At 44.1% G+C, this 16,191-nt stretch overlaps 1 long non-coding RNA gene across 1 annotated transcript; it reads right to left on the reverse strand.

Moving 5' to 3' along the window:
* Positions 1–7,360: 7,360 nt before the first annotated feature.
* LOC144458869 (uncharacterized) lies at positions 7,361–15,217 on the reverse strand. Its single transcript, XR_013488239.1, has 2 exons — positions 9,481–15,217; positions 7,361–8,628 (listed from the first exon to the last, which is right to left on the reverse strand). It is a non-coding gene; the product is annotated as an uncharacterized LOC144458869 (long non-coding RNA).
* Positions 15,218–16,191: the final 974 nt, after the last annotated feature.

Here is a 16,191-nt window from a genome sequence, read left to right on the forward strand (position 1 = left end):
ACCCGGGATTGAACCGGCAACCCCCTTGCTGTGAGGCGACAGTGCTAGCCGCCCAACACCAGTGTATGTCAGTGCTTTTAAAATTACTTGGAAGATGCCTTTTCAGTCAACTGATCATCACCTGGTGGTGAGTTGGATCAGATAGTGGGGGAGGCTGACAGACCTGGTAAGCCCAAACATGAAATGAGGGTGAATTAGGAATGTCTGGCTGAGGACCCTGGCTGTGAGGGTTTTTTTTAGAATTCACTCATTTACCCACCATTTTGTTGTTTTACTTTATCATGGACCAAAGGAAAGTTAGGGTGGAGTGCTTTTGTTACGGTGCCAAAACACTGAATTTCCCATCTGCTGCATAAATCTGATTGTTTTGTTGTTTTAAGCTTCACATTACACTTAATATTCCTAAAACAAAGCTGCAGCAAGGTATCAGAATTAGCAAGCAGTGGGCAGTGGAGCAGTGGGAAATGAAGTATAAAATACTCTGGAACCAAAATCTCAGACTTCCTCACCAGGTGACATCACCAAGTTTAATCATTAATCATTCCCTTTATTTTGGGTTTCCTATCACCTTGAGCAGATAGTCTGGCAGTTTGCTGCACTGCTTTAACTGCATCCGCATCTGCATCTGCGACTGCATCGCAGACCGCCCATCTGTTGGCTGTGCCTCCTCCGATGCCGGTTGCTGTTCCTCAGTGAAGCAGAGGACCTGGGGATGTAAATGATAGTTTCTCTTATTAAGATAACTTTGTGTGTGTGTGCGCGTGTGTGTGTGTGCAACTGCACTCTCTGGTGACTAACTTGTGTAATAAACCTCTCCATGCCCTCTTGTTGAATCGCAGACACACACACCAAGGCATACATGTGCAGACACGTTGTCTTCACCACAACTAACGCCTAACTCACTCACTCCCAGGGCTAATGCCCTCTTGTTAACTGTAAATGGTCAACCGTTAACATTTACCACAATGTATTACCACTATTAACAATAAACTGTGAGGCTGTCCCTTGCTTTGGCTCTGTTTGTATTCATGGCCTCATTCATCAGCTTCACATCTGACTGAATAATTGCTCCATCGGCATCCAATGTGTGCAACCATTGGGTACAAAGCCAAAGAAGGCACAATTCATTCAAACCAGGCTATCGGGTTTAAGATTTATCCGATAAAATCAAATAATTATGAAATAAATCAAATGATGAAGCAACCGTCTCTGCAACTCCCATTCCTATTTCCCTTTATTATCTCCCAGGTGCAAGGGTGTGTAATACAGAATGATCATGGCTTGTTTGCTTAATCTCAAATTTCTTTTGTAATTTGCAAAGTACGCTGCTTTAACAGCACAGTTTTGTTCTGGGGTCACTCAAATCTGGACAGTGGCTGCAAGTGGTCAAACTTTTTGAGTGCTGGAAGAAGTTTTCACATCCTTTAGTAAAAGTGCAATACAATTCTGTAAAAGGTAAATGAACGGAAGTATTAAAAACAAAATGAGAGTAAGAAAAATTAACTGGCAACTGATGACCCTCCAGTTCCCAAGCGTCATCAGTTCAAGTCCCTGTATGAACCAAGTATCGCAGTGGGATTGGTAGCTGGAGAGATGCCAGTTCACCTCCAGGGCACCGCTGGCACGCCACTGAGCAAGGCAATGAACCCCCAGCTGCTCGGGTATCACTCCAAGGCAGCCCCCTCGCTCCAAATATTTCTATCTAATGCATGTATAGGTTCTGTTTGTGCATGTGTGTGTATTTTGGGTCTGTGTGAATAAGACAACAGAGTGAAAAGAAATGTAATATCCCCTCTGGAATTAATTAAGTATATCTTCATCTTCTTCTTCTCCTTAAAGCTACAACAAAATGCAGTGACAAGTATGATATTGGCCTCTCAAATGGAGTAGATGAAGTGGAATAAAGGTTTGATGTCGGAGAAAATGGAAGTACTCATGTAAAGTACAAGCACCTTAAAATTTTACTTCAGTACAGTAAATGTGCTAAGTTACATTCCACCAACAAAATTCACTCAAGAAAGGATCATATCGCTCACATTTTGGCTTTCATGCTTTCTTTGCTGATCATTTTTGTGATCTACAAATCAGGAATTGAACCATTCCTCCTCCGATTTTCCGAAGCAGAATGGAATAGATCCCTGTCATTTCTGCTGACACAGGAAGATAGAATGAGTAATCAAAGCATGTGCAGGCACTTTCACCTGCCACACCCAACCAACGCTGCCAGATAGTTACATGTAGGTAAGAGCTTTCCCAGTGGAAATTTGGATCAGAGCCCTCCTGTCATCTCTAACACCAGTGTGTATGTTCATTCATCTTCTAACCGCTTCATCCTCTTGAGGGTCGCGGGGGGGCTGGAGCCTATCCCAGCTGACATCGGGCAAGAGGCAGGGTACACCCTGGACAGGTCGCCAGACTATCGCAGGGCTGACACATAGAGACAAACAACCATTCACACTCACATTCACACCTACGGACAATTTAGAGTTATCAATTAACCTAGTCCCCAATCTGCATGTCTTTGGACTGTGAGAGGAAGCTGGAGTGCCCGGAGAGAACCCACGCTGACATGGGGAGAACATGCAAACTCCGTACAGAAGGGCTCCCACACCCGGGATTGAACCGGCAACCCTCTTGCTGTGAGGCGACAGTGCTAGCCGCCCAACACCAGTGTGTGTCAGTGCTTTTAAAATTACTTGGAAGATGCCTTTTCAGTCAACTGATCATCAACTGGCGGTGAGTTGGATCAGATAGTGGGGGAGGCTGACAGACCTGGTAAGCCCAAACATGAAATGAGGGTGAATTAGGAATGTCTGGCTGAGGACCCTGGCTGTGAGGTCTTCAACTCCTTCCTCTAGAGGCATTTTCTTTACATCACAGGGGATGCTGGGGGACATGGAGTCCAAGTGGGCCATGTTTAAAGCCTCCACTGTGGAGGCTGCTGCCAAAAGTTGTGGTTGGAAGACTATCAGTGCTTCTTGTGGCGGCAACCTAAGAACCTGCTGGTAGACACTGGCAGTGAAGGAAGCCTTTTAGGTCTGGTTGACCCAGGGATCGCCTGAAACAGCAGACGGGTATTGTTTGCCCATAAGGCCAAGCACAAGGGCTGCAGCTGAGGTGGTTGCCAAAGCAAAAACCCAGATGTAGGAGGAATTTGGGGAGGCTATAGAGAAGGACTTTTGCTTGGCCTCATGAAAGTTCTGGGAAATCATTAGACACCTCAGGAGGGAAAGCAGGGCTGCTCTCAGGCTGTGTTCAGCAGGGGAGGACAACTGCTGACACGGACTGGGGTTATTATCAAATGGTAGAAAGAGCATGTAGAGGAACCTGAAGGTAAGGGGATTTGTCTTGACATGTCTGGGAGGTGATAGCATTGTTGGAAGGGACACTCCCAAGTTGTATAAAACATAAGTACGAAACAGTTAAAGGTTTGCAAAAGCTGCTTAAATTCATATTATATGTTATTAAGAGATTGATGCCTACCTATTTAAACTTTTTAAAAGCTAATTGTGTTTCACTCAGTCAGAGAAACATGTCTTATTTAACTTTTCAGGTAAAATATATGCAACAGTTTATAGTGTGATGAATAATGCTTTGCTCTGTTTCAGACAAAATGGAGACAAGAGCCCCATCCAAGATAACCAAGGCCAACACCACCTTCCTTCTGGCTTTATTCAAAAAGCTGAGCAATGAAGACAAGACCGGGAATATCTTCTTCTCCCCGTTCAGCATCTCTTCAGCCCTGGCTATGGTGATGATGGGGGCCGGGGGCAACACGGCCAGACAGATATCCAAGGTACAGTACACACACACACACACACACACACACACACACACACACACTGTGGAAGTGAACAGAGTTACAGTTCTCATGGTATCAGACCCATTTGGGTGTGTTTATACAAGCATGACATCAAATGTCTTTGAAAGATAGTTGATCTGGTTCATCAAGGTGTTGGAGGCGTGTCAGCCAAAACAGCCTCACAATGTCCAGAAGCTCACCCACATCTGGTGCCCTGCCAGGGATATTCCCCCGAGTCTTCAGACTCTGCCCCCTCCACAGAAGATGTGGTGGTCTGGTTCAGGTTCCTCTACATGCTCTTTCTACCATTTGATAATAACCCCAGTCCGTGTCAGCAGTTGTCCTCCCCTGCTGAACACAGCCTGAGAGCAACCCTGCTTTCCCTCCTGAGGTGTCTAATGGTTTCCCAGAACTTTCATGAGGCCAAGCAAAAGTCCTTCTCTATAGCCTCCCCAAAATACAGAAAATGCCTCTAGAGGAAGGAGTTGAAGACCTCACAGCCAGGGTCCTCAGCCAGACATTCCTAATTCACCCTCATTTCATGTTTGGGCTTACCAGGTCTGTCAGCCTCCCCCACTATCTGATCCAACTCACCACCAGGTGATGATCAGTTGACTGAAAAGGCATCTTCCAAGTAATTTTAAAAGCACTGACACACACTGGTGTTGGGCGGCTAGCACTGTCGCCTCACAGCAAGAGGGTTGCCGGTTCAATCCCGGGTGTGGGAGCCCTTCTGTACGGAGTTTGCATGTTCTTCCCATGTCAGCGTGGGTTCTCTCCGGGCACTCCAGCTTCCTCCCACAGTCCAAAGACATGCAGATTGGGGACTAGGTTAATTGATAACTCTAAATTGTCCGTAGGTGTGAATGTGAGTGTGAATGGTTGTTTGTCTCTATGTGTCAGCCCTGCGATAGTCTGGCGACCTGTCCAGGGTGTACCCTGCCTCTTGCCCGATGTCAGCTGGGATAGGCTCCAGCCCCCCCGCGACCCTCAAGAGGATGAAGCGGTTAGAAGATGAATGAACATACACACTGGTGTTAGAGATGACAGGAGGGCTCTGATCCAAATTTCCACTGGGAAAGCTCTTACCTACATGTAACTATCTGGCAGCGTTGGTTGGGTGTGGCAGGTGAAAGTGCCTGCACATGCTTTGATTACTCATTCTATCTTCCTGCGTCAGCAGAAATGACAGGGATCTATTCCATTCTGCTTCGGAAAATCGGAGGAGGAATGGTTCAATTCCTGATTTGTAGATCACAAAAATGATCAGCAAAGAAAGCATGAAAGCCAAAATGTGAGCGATATGATCCTTTCTTGAGTGAATTTTGTTGGTGGAATGTAACTTAGCACATTTACTGTACTGAAGTAAAATTTTAAGGTGCTTGTACTTTACATGAGTACTTCCATTTTCTCCGACTTCAAACCTTTATTCCACTTCATCTACTCCATTTGAGAGGCCAATATCATACTTGTCACTGCATTTTGTTGTAGCTTTAAGGAGAAGAAGAAGATGAAGATATACTTAATTAATTCCAGAGGGGATATTACATTTCTTTTCACTCTGTTGTCTTATTCACACAGACCCAAAATACACACACATGCACAAACAGAACCTGTACATGCATTAGATAGAAAGATTTTGGAGCGAGGGGGCTGCCTTGGAGTGATACCCGAGCAGCTGGGGGTTCATTGCCTTGCTCAGTGGCGTGCCAGCGGTGCCCTGGAGGTGAACTGGCACCTCTCCAGCTACCAATCCCACTGCGATACTTGGTTCATACAGGGACTTGAACTGATGACCCTCCAGTTCCCAAGCCACCCCCAAAGTTACCCTCTAGTTGCCAGTTAATTTTTCTTACTCTCATTTTGTTTTTAATACTTCCGTTCATTTACCTTTTACAGAATTGTATTGCACTTTTACTAAAGGATGTGAAAACTTCTTCCAGCACTCAAAAAGTCTGACCACTTGCAGCCACTGTCCAGATTTGAGTGACCCCAGAACAAAACTGTGCTGTTAAAGCAGCGTACTTTGCAAATTACAAAAGAAATTTGAGATTAAGCAAACAAGCCATGATCATTCTGTATTACACACCCTTGCACCTGGGAGATAATAAAGGGAAATAGGAATGGGAGTTGCAGAGATGGTTGCTTCATCATTTGATTTATTTCATAATTATTTGATTTTATCGGATAAACTTTAAACCAGATAGCCTGGTTTGAATGAATTGTGCCTTCTTTGGCTTTGTACCCAATGGTTGCACACATTGGATGTCGATGGAGCAATTATTCAGTCAGATGTGAAGCTGATGAATGAGGCCATGAATACAAACAGAGCCAAAGCAAGGGACAGCCTCACAGTTTATTGTTAATAGTGGTAATACATTGTGGTAAATGTTAACGGTTGACCATTTACAGTTAACAAGAGGGCATTAGCCCTGGGAGTGAGTGAGTTAGGCGTTAGTTGTGGTGAAGACAACGTGTCTGCACATGTATGCCTTGGTGTGTGTGTCTGCGATTCAACAAGAGGGCGTGGAGAGGTTTATTACACAAGTTAGTCACCAGAGAGTGCAGTTGCACACACACACACGCGCACACACACACAAAGTTATCTTAATAAGAGAAACTATCATTTACATCCCCAGGTCCTCTGCTTCACTGAGGAACAGCAACCGGCATCGGAGGAGGCACAGCCAACAGATGGGCGGTCTGCGATGCAGTCGCAGATGCAGATGCGGATGCAGTTAAAGCAGTGCAGCAAACTGCCAGACTATCTGCTCAAGGTGATAGGAAACCCAAAATAAAGGGAATGATTAATGATTAAACTTGGTGATGTCACCTGGTGAGGAAGTCTGAGATTTTGGTTCCAGAGTATTTTATACTTCATTTCCCACTGCTCCACTGCCCACTGCTTGCTAATTCTGATACCTTGCTGCAGCTTTGATTTAGGAATATTAAGTGTAATGTGAAGCTTAAAACAACAAAACAATCAGATTTATGCAGCAGATGGGAAATTCAGTGTTTTGGCACCGTAACAAAAGCACTCCACCCTAACTTTTCTTTGGTCCATGATAAAGTAAAACAACAAAATGGTGGGTAAATGAGTGAATTCTAAAAAAAACCCTCACAGCCAGGGTCCTCAGCCAGACATTCCTAATTCACCCTCATTTCATGTTTGGGCTTACCAGGTCTGTCAGCCTCCCCCACTATCTGATCCAACTCACCACCAGGTGATGATCAGTTGACTGAAAAGGCATCTTCCAAGTAATTTTAAAAGCACTGACACACACTGGTGTTGGGCGGCTAGCACTGTCGCCTCACAGCAAGAGGGTTGCCGGTTCAATCCCGGGTGTGGGAGCCCTTCTGTACAGAGTTTGCATGTTGTCCCCATGTCAGCGTGGGTTCTCTCCGGGCACTTGTAGAAGCAAAAAAGTCAAGGTCCCGAGCCGGGCCAGTTAGCTCGCGACCTCGCTCTTCTCCTCTCAAACGGACTTTCTTTGTCTTCCATTAGATATCAAAAACTCAAATATTCAGAGGTCAAAAAATCACTGGAGACACGTAGAATCAGATGCAACTGAGTTTAATGTGCTCGCAGGCAACAAACACATCACAACCCAAATGAGCCAAGCTCCGGAGCAAGGCTGGAATTTCTTTGTTTGCGCTCGCTCTTTTATCGTAGAATTTCTGCTGAGTCATTTCTTTCCCTTAATCCTTCCCACTTGGCTGTGATCGTAACGATATCCCACCTCTGCTGAGTCACTTTTTCTCCACCATAATGGTGTCATATTTCTGCTGACTCAGCACTTTTTAGTCCTTTCCCCCTCTAGGGTCATTCTCAGGACAAGCTGTAATTCCCCTAATTTTCCACTAGTGTTTTCTGAACCCATCCTCATGCTATTTTTAGAAATGATTCACAGTGAGTCCTAGGTACTTCTCCACCACAATGCTTAAGTGCTCAATAAGTGTGTGTGTGTGTCATAAGAATACATGAAATATTAAACCAGTGTGTAATTTGTCAGTTGCACAGATTATATTGCTTCAACACATATCTTTTAAAGGTCAGCTAAAAGGTACAGTATATGTCTTCAGTAAATCAGTACATTACACTACATTCCCCCCTTTGGGGCTCCATAGTCCCATATAATATCTTAAATCACAGCAAGGGGGAGAAAATATATATATCCCCCCTTTGGGACTTCATAGTCCCATACCATTAAGATTTAGATTGGCTATTATCACACATGAATCATTTTCCAGTGATCAACATCAGTAGAGCTGCACATAAGTCATACTTCATTGATTATCAGCAGTATCTGTCACACATTTTGTCATCCGTAGGTATCACACACAATTCATGATTATCACCTCGAATAATTCGTATGTATATAGAGTATAAGAGCTAGCCTAATAATGTCTTTGTTTTTCTTGTTGCATGATTAATCATAATGACATTCTTATACAGTGGTTGTGACTACAGTCGTTACTGGTATTTTCTTCAGTGAATACATGATAACTTCACATATACCAGGTACAGTAAGCAAGGTACATAGTTATCTTTGCTGTTAATGCTGCCAAGTTACTGTCCGTCGGGCACATAGGCGGATGTACCAGTCATCCGCAGGCGCCGGTAGGACGCCACCTGATCCCCTCAGCATCTCAATCTTCCGTTGCAGCACGTGGTGGTTGACCAGTTGCCGCTGTAGGTCATCCCTAGCCTGGGCTCAAATGGGGGCTGGTCCTCTGACATGGCTGGGCGCTCTTGGTAGGCCAACCCTGGATTCTGCTGCTTTGGATACAGGGATCTCCACATGCTGGCCATGCTCTGCACCAATCTGTGTGTTAGAAAGGACATTGTTTAGTTCAATTCACTTTCCTCCTTTTCCTCCTAATTGCCCTGTGGTATAGATAACCTATATATGTTAATCAGTCGATTGTTAGTATGGGTTTGGTAACAGCAAGGTTTTTCCTGAATCTATTGCCAATTATTTGGTTATTTCTTACCCTGAATCGGCTCTCCCTCTCTCTCTCTATACAACCTCATATTCCCCTTCCAGGTTCCCCTTCATTGGCTCATATAAGTTTATATTGTCAGCCATATTCTCACATATGTCCGTATTGTCAATCATGGTTTCATATAAATCGTTGTTCAATCTTTTGGATGCATAGGATCTTACCCACGGTTGATCTAGTTTCCACAATTCGCCTTTCTCGGGGAGCTTTTCCTGCTGTTGTATCAGCATAATAAATTGTCCCGTGGCCGTTCTCATGGCCCTTCTTATCAGGATCTCTACTAGGGGAAGGACGCCGAGTCCAAATATTACTCCTATAGTCTGTAAGATTTTTCCAACAGAGAACTTTTCTAACCAATCAAGAATTGATGAGGTTTTTAGTGTTCCAATTGGAATGTTGTACTTGTTGGTCTCTGTCTACATACGTATGTAAACTTGAGTCAAGTTACCATCTTCACCTGTTTCTGAGCTGCTGCTTTCTTCTCCCTGCTCTCTTTCTGTCTCTGCTCTCTCTCCTCTCTCTGCTCCCCCTGCGCTTGGGCCCTCATCCTCAGCCCTGTGGCTAGCAGGTGGCGACTGAGGATGGGGTGTTTTCCTCTGAGGTGCTCTCTGTCGACACCCTCTCTGGGTTGTTAGCTCTGCAGCAGTGGTTAAGATGGAACCAAACGTTCTTACCTTCAACTTTCAAGGCAGTTGGTGTAGCTAATATGACCTTGTATGGACCTTCTCTGCGTGGCTGGTCCCACTTCCTTTTGAACACCTTGACGTACACCCACTCTCCAGGAAGTATGCGTTGAAGGTCTTCTGGGATTTCGACCCTTCTGTCCTCTGTGGTGCCTTTCACCTGCTGGGAGATAGCCCTATGGATACAGGTTAGACTTCGTAAATAGTCAAACATTTCATTTTGCAGTTGCTCCAATGGGGGCCCTTCATAGGGACCCCTCAAATATGGTATTGGCATGGGTGAACCCGTAAGCATTTCATGTGGTGTTAGATGCGTGATTCTGTTAGCTTGTGAGCGCATTGACATTAGTGCAAGCGGTAAAGCATCCACCCAGCTAAGCTTGTCCCCACTATCTACTACTATTGTTGCTATTTTGGTTTTTAAAATACCATTTGCTCTTTCTACAGCTCCCTGTGATTGGGGATTGTAAACGCAGCCAAATTTTTGTTTGATCCCTAGTTGTTTCAGTGTCTCTTGTATGACGTTAGACACAAAATGACTACCATTGTCTGATGATATTGTATCTTTTTACCCATAGACGTTTTTCAGCCTCAGTAACTCTGTTTTGAGCTGCTATGAGGGAGGGCATGGTTGTGAGGGGTTCACAGTCTTGTATGGTTAGTAAGGGTGTCATTACTGCCCCTATTGCTGCCTGTTCATCTGCAAGGTTATTGCCTTTGGCTATCAATGTATCAGTGTTTTGGTGGGCTGGACATTTAATTACTGCTAGAGCTGTGGGAAGGAACATGGCTTCTATCAGGTCAAGGATGGCAGCTCCATGTGTTACAGGAGTGCCGTCAGCTCTGCGAATCCTCTTTGTTTCCATATGTTAGCATGGACGTGGCACACACCATAGGTGTATGCTGAGTCTGTGTATACATTTAGTGATTGTCCCTCTGCCAATTTACATGCTGCTGTTAAAGCTTTTATCTCTGCAAGTTGGGCTGAGCATGGCTGAGCAAGTTTACGTGATTGTAGTGTCTCAATGGTGTGGTCATTGTTGTGAAGTTGAACAATCCCGTAGCCTGCATGGCTACCAGTAGCGTCACGAAAACATGAGCCATCTACAAGCAATGTGAGATCAGCTGGGATTGGTTGATTGTGCAAATCTTCACATAAATTTCTCTGTGTCATGAATGCAATCATGTGACTTACCATCTGTTGGCAGCACCAGTTTAGTGGCGGGGTTGATGGTGGAACAGCGCTGAATGTTAAATTCAGGGGCTGATAGGATTACCTCATAGCCCGTACGCCTGGCCTGTGGGCATGTCTTGCATCAGGACGGCACATGCAAAGCCTGATCTTTCTGCTACCTAGAGATGAAAAGGTTTAGCATAGTTAGGAGTCCCTAACGCTGGAGCTGACTGCATGTCTATTTTTTAGATTTGGAACACACCCTCAGCTTCCTCTGTCCATGTCAATTGTGCTGTGTTGTTTGTCTGTCCTACTGCCCTTAGTAAAGCTCTGAGTGGAGCAGTTTTTATAGCATAGTCACAAATCCATGGCCGACTGTATCCTGTCATGCCGAGAAAAGACAGCATTTGGCCCACCGCCTGCGGTTGAGGTGCCTTACTTACTACCTCTATTTGAGATGGGGCAATGCACTTTTTATCCCCACTCGACTGTCTGCCCAAGTACTCTACAGACTGCTGGCAGAACTGCAATTTGTTTTTACGGACCTTTGTGTCCCCCCCTTTGCTAATGCTGTGAGCACTGCAATGGAATCTTTTTGACATTGTTCTTTTGAAAAGCTACAGACAAGCAAATCATATGCATGTTGTAATACAGTGCTTGGCACGTTCAAATTAGCTAGGTCATATTGCTGACCTTCATAAGTGAATGCAAACAAATATTGAGAGTCTGGGTGTAGCGGTACACTGAAAAAGGCTGAACACAAATTGATAACTGTGTACCACTGTGTGTCGGATGGTATGTTTGAAAGCAATGTGTGTGAATCTGGCACATGTGGCGTCTCTGTTTCCACCACTGCATTAGCTGCTCTTCTGAGGAATTTGGTTTCTTGATTGGAAAAATGGGCGTGTTGCAGGGACTTCTAGTTTTGACCAGAACTCCGGCTTTTACCAAGCCTTCAATTGTGGGTTGGATACCGTCAATGGCATGCCGCTACAGAGGGTACTGCCTCTGGTATGGTAGGCTAGCATGTGGTTTTAGTGTGATGTGAATAGGTTGCGCTGATTTTATCAAGCCTACGTCTGTTTTATGTGCTGTCCATAGCTGTGGTGGAACTGTGCGTGTTCTTCTGTGACTGCCATCTGTGTGGGAGTAGTACCATCTACAAGTACCTTATCTGTGACTGCTTTATCACTTGTCTTAGTTGAGATTCTAATGTATTGTTTGTCATCTGAAATGTGGATGTATTTGTTCTTGTTGGGTAACCACTCTCGCACCTGCAGCGCACATCCGACCATTGGACCCAAATGATGAGACTCATAACCTTCTGCTATCATCAGTGTAACGTGTGGTGCAGAATTTGGCACCTGAAACCATCCTGCTAATTCTTCTGGGAGGCGGACGGCTGCCGCCACACCTTGAGGTGCTGAATACATGTCTTCACTAATGATCAGGCATGTTTTTTTTTTTTGTTTTTTTTTTGAGCACTGTGTCCCTGCATTCTTGACAATCTACATGAGTCTGGTCTGTGTCATACATGAGTGTGCAATGCAGTGGCAGAGTAGGACTATGTGCTGTGTCAAAATGTAACCTGACCCATGGTTCCCACTGAGTCCATGTCTGTTTAAGGTGCGGCTCTTCTGGTGTCAGTTGGAGGCAGTAGCCCAACGCCAATTGTGTCTCTGTGGCGTTCACAGGGCAGCTGTGGCATCATGCTTTGTGGAGGTTCCTCAGGGAAATCTAAATATAGTCCATCTTGAGCACACATGTTCTTAGCTTTGAGAGGGCACAATATATCTCTGCCTAGAAGATTCACTGGCGTATGAGCTGAGTAGAGTAGGAGTGCAAATATGACTTTTCCTGCGATAAGCATTGGAACGGGCTCTGTCAATGGTATGACTTGTGATTTCAAAGAGAAGCCTATGGTCTTGATGGATGACTTAGAGAGGGGGAGTTCAGAGCCCTCTTTTCCTAGGCATGAATAGGCAGCCCCTGTGTCCACCATAAAAGGATATGCTTGTTCGTGGGTGACAACAGGTACAGTTGGTTCGTCGTGTGGCTGTAATGAAATGACTGGTGACATTACTTCCCCCTCAGGCTTCTCCGGGCAGCCCTACCATGGGCACCCTGTCTCGTTTTCAGCAAATTTTCTGCTGGACCTTCCCATGGGTTGACCGAACAGTCTTTGTGTCGGTGGCCGGGCTGGTAACAACCCCAGCATAGCTGGTTAGATGCTGCAGGATTCACTCCTGGAAATCCTGTGTTCATTTCCTGGGAGCCTGATTGCTGATAGGGTGCGGCTCGCTGATAGGTTTGCTGTTGCGGTGGCTGGGGTCTTGGAGGAAAGCTCAGTCCCCCTCTCCATCCTCCTCGGCCTGCCGGTCCTCCCCTAGGTCCAACTCGACCCCGCCACCTCGGGGGCCTCTGGAGTGGTAATGAGTGGCACTGGATTGTCAGTGTTCTGCGTGTGGGGAGCGTCTTCTTTCATCTGCTCTTGGCCTTCGTATCTCTGGCCAAGGTCACTGTGAACCTTCCCTCCACTTGGCCTTCCATTGTTGTTGCTGCTCTTGCCTCCCCCACCGAGCGCAGTGGGTATTGTCCCGTCTCTGATGGTGATGTGTCTTGTGGGTATGGTGGTGGTGATGCTGGTAGGGGTGGGGCTATGGGTCTCACATCCATTAGTGCCCGTGGGTCCTGTGGATGCCTGCTGCACTCCCTTGGCTCGGTTAAATCTAGGCTCAAAACATATCTCTTCTAAAAAAATTTGTATTCTTCTGACATGATATTTTAATCTCCTACTCTGTGCTTATTTGTGCCTTGATTTATGTATTTATGTATGTTGCTGCTATGGCTTTGGTTTTTTTTGTTATTGTGTTTCCTCTGTATTTTTCATTTTCTATTTTTTATATGTTCAGCACTTTGGTCAATGTGAGTTGTTTTTTTATGTGCTTTATAAATAAAGTTGACTTGACTTGACTTAACTTGACTTGACTACTTGCAACATTCGCTTCCTACCCCCTGCTTGTCTAAACCACCCTAATACCTCCCTTTCCTTAACCCTATTGTTCTTTTTTTATAACTCACCTTAGTGTCTTTTGCCTCAATGTATTTAGTTCTGTATCCACCTCGTCGCAACATGCCAGGTTGAAGGTTCCATCCTTAGGCCAACAATTTTTTTTTTTTTCCCCCCAGATTTTTGATTTATTTATTTATTTTTGTTTTTCCTGATGTTCTTTTGTGCCATTTAGTCACCCAACGCTGGATTCAGTTTCTCCTACCTGGAATTTATGTCATCACTATCTCTATGGGTGTCAGACCCTTTTTTCCATCTTTCCTTGAAGCCTTGTTTCACTGTGCCAGCTCTTGGAATTTCTTGTTGCTCGTCTGTTTCTTTTGTGCTTATCAGTGCTAATAATGTCCTCTACTGTAACTGTAGTTTCTTTTTTTTTTATTGTTATATTATTAATATGATTATTATTATTATTATTTCTTTTTCAAAGATTATATTCTAATTTATGTGACCTGTCTCCTAGGGGGGCTTTGGTTAAACAGCCAAATGTTCATGTCTCCCAAATCAACTTTTCTGGGCACAACAACAATCCACAGTCGTGGATTATGTGTCTCTCCTTCGTGACCTCGTATTCTCATCTGGTGTAGAGGGAGTGAAGCTACCGGCGCGTCCTTATGATTATCACACAAATTCTGCAGCAGCGGATTTAATGAGTAAGGAACCCACAGTCTGCGCAAAATCACTTCCCACGGGACACCTGGAAATAACTCTTTTACTCTCTTCAAGTTAACAAATTTGGTGACCTGCCAAAGTTTTTGTTTGATCTCCTGCTCGTCTTGCCAATGTTCTACCCCTTTACTGTCAAAGTATGTTCTTCTCCAGCCAAAAATGCGCTCTTATGCCCCTGAATTCTACTGGACCCTCAGTGACGCAATGACTCTCTGTTATAATCTCATCTCCCCCTTCATTTCCCTCTTCCATCTATTTCAGGTGTTCTGATGTGAGTTATGTATAACCTCACCTCTTAACCTGTCACTGGTGAAATTTATGTGTTTGCCTTATTACTCTCCCTATTTGTGTTATCTTTGGTCCACAATGTTGTACCAGTGAAGTCAGCCTAATTTGATCTCCCAATGTTGCAGCAGCGAGGCCTTATCAGACAGCCTAATGTGATCTCCCAATGTTGCAGCAGCGAGGCCTGTGTACTTGATTTATTTAACAGCTTAGTTTGATTCTCTCTATCTGCTCACCCCCTTCGCTGTCTATGTAGCTTCTTTCCAACCCAAAATGTGTTTTTTATGCCTCTAGTGTCCACTGAACCATCAGTCATGCAATATTCTTCGGCCCAAATTTCATTACTACTGCTGTCACCCTCTTCCATCCAACTCTTAACAGCTTGATCTCAACTTCTTTTTTCTTTATTTTATTACTTATTTTATTTATTATAAAACTATACATATAAACTAAAACTACTTATCATTTATAATTTATAATTTTATTACTTATTCTATTCATTTATGAGACTATACTTATCACTTATTTTATTTATCTATAAAATTAAATTAAAATAACAGATATTTCTTTTTTATTCTCCCCTTAACAGCCAACCAGTTTGTATGGAGTTCACCCGAGCAACTGGTTCAATCAGTGAAACATGTGGACTTTTTGTTGGCACCGTTAGGTTTCCAGTCCCCAGACAATTTGTTGACACCGTTAGGTTACCCTTGTCTGGTTTTGTTTCACTGAGACACTGTTAATAACTACCTCATGTAACAAAACTTTGAAACAAATCACATAAAACAAACACACAGATACCAGATTATGATAAAACATTCAGGCCTCAAAATGTCTTTTTTCTTTGTAATGACCTTTAACCCAATAGAGGTCAGAACCAAACTATCAAATTTTAACAAAGCTTTGTTTTTTGTATAAGCCCACTTCTGTTGGCTGTGTTCCTCACTCTATGCTGGCTGCATGCCTCACCCCCTCCTTTTGTGCTCTCTGTTTAGTCAGTCTCCCAATGATTTGTCAGTCTTTTTACAGTTACATTTTATTTAACACTTTACTGTATTTACAACACTTTATACAACGCTTCGTGCATTACTCTAAATAGATTATACTGTGTTTACTACAACTTACTTCTAAATATACTACAATGTATGTACAGCAACTTTATAGCTTACAGTTAGGTTTTTACAATTTTTACACTTTGATCGATCTGTTAACTGTTTTGACTTGTTTTTTGTCTTTTTTACTTTTCCTTTATCTCTTTGGTTGCAACATTTTAAGCGTTCTGCCCGTGTCAGACCTGTTCTGTCTACGGTGACTCCCCTCCTTCTTGGCTGGGAGGTCACTTTCTTCAAAACAGCGGTATCCACAGAAGCTTTTTTACTTTAGGCCTTTTCTTAATCTCTATTCCCTAAGCTCTCCGTCTAAGCTGTCCCAACGGTTGACTCACACACACCTGCCCCTACAGGCTTAAAGGTGTGCGTGGCAAGTCGCTAGCGGTATCCACGGATTC

The sequence above is a fragment of the Epinephelus lanceolatus genome, chromosome 20, assembly GCF_041903045.1.
Source record: "Epinephelus lanceolatus isolate andai-2023 chromosome 20, ASM4190304v1, whole genome shotgun sequence".
In the NCBI taxonomy this organism is placed as follows: domain Eukaryota; kingdom Metazoa; phylum Chordata; class Actinopteri; order Perciformes; family Serranidae; genus Epinephelus; species Epinephelus lanceolatus.